Below are 5,487 nucleotides of genomic sequence, written 5' to 3'. Positions count from 1 at the left end.
GAGTCTTCTCAATGTTATGGTTTCATGGAAGGTAAAAGGTTTGGATATATAAGCAGTGCAAATAGTATCCTATATAGTGTATATATATATATATATATATATATGTTTTTTTTGGTACATTGTTATGTTTGTCAGATCTGGTCAGGGACAACAGATGACAATTAGCCTTTTGGCTAACTCTGGCATATTTACTGAAATGTTTATTAAAGGTCCCATATTATGCTTTTTCTGGTTTTATATGCCCTTTAGTGTGTTTTCCAAATGTCCTGTGCATGTTTAGGCACATCTATGCGTGCTGAGCAACTGACCAATAACGACAGAGCGGATCGGCAGACCAATCAGAGCAGACTTGGCCCACGTGGGGTCTAACAGTGTGGGCTCAGCAGAGCGTAGCTGACGGACTCAGAGTGTAGAGGGAGCAAGGAGGAGCAGTACATGAAAACAGACACTTTTTTCAGACTTTATCTATTGTGAACGTACAAAAGTAGGTACATAGATTAAATATATGAACCCCAAAAAGGGCAGAATATGGGCTCTTTAATGTGCAATGTCCCTGTAAAATAAATAAATAAAAATATCCTGCAGTCAGGTCTATAATACTAAAGTATCATTGACACAATGAGCTGTTGGGAATGGGTGCAGTATTAGCTCACTCTGCATAAATGCAGTAGTGTCTTTATTCACAGAACTATCAGGGAAGCCCATGCAATCCTGTCTGTAAGCAGTTACAGTGTGTGTGTGTGTGCGTGTGTGTGTGTGCATGTGTGTGTGTGTGTGTATGTAGGATTATTAGGGATTATTAATAGCAGAGAGGGCAGGTGACGGAGCAAAGGGTCGCAACTCTCCCGACAACATACTGACAACAGATGCAGCCTTTGATATCCTCCCGTCAGATCTTTATTTAAAAAACACAAACAAAATGAAAGCACAAGATTAAGAGGTGACGGTGTGTGTTTGAGTCATGTGACAGAATCTGAAAGCATGTGTGGAGATTGCCGGAGCAGCATTTCCATGTTCCCAGGGCTCTAAGCTGCCAGGGTCGTATGTTCCCCTACTTAATATCCTCTTAATGAGACGGATCAAGGAGACTTTTTCAGAAGGAGAGGCAGTTTTCAGCACAGCTTTGTGTAAATGTCCCTTGGTTTAATATAATCTCAACTGATGTTATACTTCTTAAAACCTACGCCTTCAAAATGTGGGCAAGAGGGGTGTCTTGGCATTGATATCTCCACGTTGGCAGAACCATAATGGTCTCACAAAATAGCCAGGAACAGCCTTGGCCTCTTACCACAGCTTTACTTGATAAAGGCGTGTGATGTATAGAAATAAAGTGTCGGCCCCAGAGAAGAATTTGTTAAATTAAAAGTAAAAGTAAATGGACTTGAGCTTGTAAAGTGTTTTTTTCTGAGTACTCAAAGTGATTTTTACATCACAGGTCACACCGAACCAATTCACCACATTCACACACTGATGGCAAAGTGGAAAGTGTCTTTCCCAACAACACATCGACATGTGACTGCAGGAGCTGGGGATTTAATCCTCAACCTTTTAGTTGAGAGACGACCGACTCTACCTTTGAGACACATCTGCCCAAAGTCAATAAAGATCTGTAAATGTGGTGGACACATAAATCCTCTAGAGGAAGTTGTATGAAGAGCTATACAGACTGCTGGTATAGTAGTAAGTGGCCAAGGATGAGTCATGCAAACACAGGACCAGAGATGGAGTCACATGTGAGATGGGAAGTCAACACTGACTTATTTTAATTTTTTTTACTGGTGACATATGTTACTTAACTGACCTAGTTCTCAACTGATTTTCTTTTTCATCATCTTCATAACATTACATGTTAAATGAAACATAAACAAAGTGATGTATGCAACATTACGTGCACACAAAGTATGCAATGAAACACATTCAATGGAACATGTGCAATGAAACATATGCAATGTATACCACTTAATGTGCACAACAAAATATGCAACTTAACTTATGCAATGTAACATATACACGTGTTGTATACAACATAACGTGCACGTAAAATATGAATTGTAACATATTCAATGTACAATTGTGGTGAGTACAACGTAACTTATGGACATAAGGTAAACAATGCAACCTATGAAATGTGACCTATGTAATTTAACATGTGCAACCTAACATATTATGCAACACAATGTGGTGTCTGTAATGTCTACATTTCATAACTTGCTAAAACCGAACATACTCAACATAACTTATATCATGCGGATTCTGCACGTAACATTCAGTTCTTATTTAGATCAAAACAATAATGTATGTGGAGGTTTTGTTTTGTTTTCCCCTACCCTACTGCACTTGAAATGCACTCTCACAAGGTAGAGCTAATTTAAAGTTTATTGGTGAGATCAGGCTGGTTTGACAGACTTTTGTCACTCAAATTGCATGTGAATCAACCAGACACCTTGAGTTTTTCTTAAATAAATACACAAATGAACCCCTCATTAATCTTTTTAAATGATGGTTAACATATGACCCTGGACACATAGGACCCTGGGAACATTAGGATGACCCCCCATGTCTCCTACATAATGGGAATTCCGCAGGCTATTGGTGCAGTTGGTGAACTGAGCTGGCATTCTACTCCGCAGTCCAATATAAGAATATCCTCATGCTAAAATATAGGGCTGAAAATACAAAGAGGATTACTATGGTAGCAGAAATATCCATGAAGCATGTGCCACGCTCCAGCACATTCTATCACAGGGAAATGAAAGGCATGCAGTGTTGCTTGTTATAGCATCTGGCTTCTCTTGGTGTTTATGTGTGAACACCACATTGGAATATCAAACCCTGGACCTATAAGTCATAAGGCCAGATTTACTAAAGGTTTGCGTGTCTTAAAACGTGTGCAAACTTGATACCACCAGCAAAAAAAGTGCTATCTGATCTACTAACGGCGTGCAGTGAGGATTGCGTCTTTCAAATGAGCAAAACAACACGCATTGACCATTTAGTACGTTTGACTTAATGAATATGCAATATGGGGCGTTTCTGCCCTAACGTGCAAAATACTGGGAGGAGAAAATGCAAACAAGTTAAGTTAGTACACGCATTGTGATTTACCAAACCTGACAAAAACTGCGGTGATTGTGACGGTGTCTGTATTTAACACCTTTGAAAGGAACGTGCTAACCCAGGAGACCAGTGTTACACACAACAGGCTGATGTGATTGTAGTTAGGAGGAGACATAGGCACAACAAAAGAAGGCATAAAGATCGCGTTATTCCCCACAAGTGTTTACATGTTTCAAATGACAGAAAAATAAATGGCATGCATTTATTTTTTAATTTGACTGAATATTCTAATCGTTAAGGAAGAGAAACGCCTGATTAAACTACAGGCTATTGTTGCCATATAGCCAAACAGAACTGAACATCCACAGCCTCTGAATTCTATTGAATTTCAACATTGACATTTATGTCTTCCTATTTCCCTCTTTTCGCCAACATTACATTTTAAACTGGGATTTCCTTTTTCTCGGGTCGCGCGTCTCCCCCCCAGCTCGCCCCCTCCGGTGCGCTCTTCTCCATTATGCACTCGTCACCTCCCTCTAAAGCCCGCTGCTGCTACTCTGTAGGACGCTTGGATTGGGGTACCTCACCACTGTTTGTACTCCCGTCTTCGATACCTTTTTCCAGAGCATTTATGTCCAATCAGACACAGCGCTGGTCAGCTGTCTGGTGCGCAACAACGGCCCGAGTGTAGAGCGCCCGAGCCACAGAGGACACAGTGTGCACATCCTGCACAGTGTATGACACTTCATTCTTAAGATTAAGGGAAGAAAAGAGAGGCCCTGTTTAATTCCGATGTTTTCTTATAACCAAAATTTTCTTTGTAATATTCAGATTTATCTCCTATAACTCAAAAGTATTGTGCGTTCATTTGCCTCTCCCACTAATACATATTTTGCGCTTGCAGTCATCCTGCTTTCTGTCCAAACTCTCCGTGATGTAAACCAGTAGAACACGCAAAAGCCTAACTTAAATAGTACCGCCTCCACAAGGTTTACACCTGTTGTCATTCACACAAATTTTGAAAGTACAAAAGTAGATCACCCGCAAAATGCCCACCAACCAAACGTGCAAACTTTTGGAGTGAACACGCAATTTAGTACTCTTTAATTGGGAGCTTAGTAAATCTGGCCCATAGTACACTAAAAACCACAACAAAAGCTGAGTTTTATGTCTCAATACACACACTATACAATACAGGGACATTGGCTTGGTTGACTAATTCCATGCATTAATCAATTCTGACACACATTGTCTAGTTTTGGCTCCTAAAGTATCTTCATCAAGAAATCTGTCCAACTTTGTCTTGGCAGCTTGAAGACGTATTCATGTAATTAAACCATGAACACTGAGGCTTCAAAGTTATTCGATACTGTTGCTCATTCAGCTGAGAAACCTCAAGATGTTCATTCATTTGCATTCTCTTGCAAATTAAAGTTGAACGTAGAAGACACTGCATAGGCATCTTGACAGCTGCACACAATTTTAGAGACCTCAGCTGGTCAAAAAGAGGCAATGTTCTAAGGGTAGGTACATGGTCCAATTGGGACCCTTACATTTATTAAATCAAAGTCTTTGCCTTTCATATAACCAAGAAGTAAAGTGTTGGATTACCTTATTCTTCAGAATATAAGACGGGGTTTATTTTCCTAAATTACACCTGAAAAAAGTGGGTTTGTCATATTTTTTTAAATACCAAAATATGTCTATAAAAGTAGAAGTGCCACTTATATGTAACCAAGGGCATCTTCATTGAGGCCAGCGATCACTCACAGCTGTAGCGCCAGGGGGCGACACGGGGACTGGCCATAAAGAAGTGGCCTAAAAGTAGGTCACGTTAACGAACTGAGTCAGAGTTGTGATTAGAGACCGACGATTAATCATTTAGCCGATAATATCGGCCGATATTAACATATCCAGTGATTATTGTATCGGCCAATTTTAACACAGATACGCGCCGATATTACTGGATTTTTTTCACCAGTCAAATAGCATTTCATTTGACTTTTATTGTATTGCACTAGTAGTTCTCTTTCACCAGCAGAGGGCGCTATATGGAGTACAACAAGCATCATCACTACAGAGTGTCAAGCAGTGACATGTACATGCATCTTTCGTTATAGCCACATACCTTTGATCGCAGCATTTGAGGGATCAACGCAATACATCTGCAAATTTACATCTATCTAATTCATGGATCTAAGAAAGATATCGGCCGATATATCGGTATCAGCCCCAAAAAATCTCATATCGGTTGGGCCCTAGTTGTGATGCTAATTTTGAGATAATGATTTTCAATGCAGCATTTTAAGGGTTAAAGATCTCTATCTAAGATTGACAAACTACTGGACACTCAGAATCCCCCCTGGCAGACACATGCTCATCTGTTGTATTTACGGCTCTCCTTAAATGCATGGAAAAACGGCCCAACTG

The 5,487-nt window shown here is 40.0% G+C and overlaps 1 long non-coding RNA gene across 1 annotated transcript; it reads right to left on the bottom strand.

Moving 5' to 3' along the window:
• Positions 1 to 982: 982 nt before the first annotated feature.
• Positions 983 to 4,964, bottom strand: LOC132958571 (uncharacterized). Its single transcript, XR_009666799.1, has 2 exons — positions 4,086 to 4,964; positions 983 to 3,464 (listed from the first exon to the last, which is right to left on the bottom strand). It is a non-coding gene; the product is annotated as an uncharacterized LOC132958571 (long non-coding RNA).
• Between the last annotated feature and the right edge of the window lie 523 nt (positions 4,965 to 5,487).

This window comes from Labrus mixtus, chromosome 23, assembly GCF_963584025.1.
Source record: "Labrus mixtus chromosome 23, fLabMix1.1, whole genome shotgun sequence".
Classification (NCBI taxonomy): domain Eukaryota; kingdom Metazoa; phylum Chordata; class Actinopteri; order Labriformes; family Labridae; genus Labrus; species Labrus mixtus.
The sequence above is the reverse complement of the archived record's forward strand: the minus strand, read 5'-3'. Positions and strand labels throughout refer to the sequence as shown.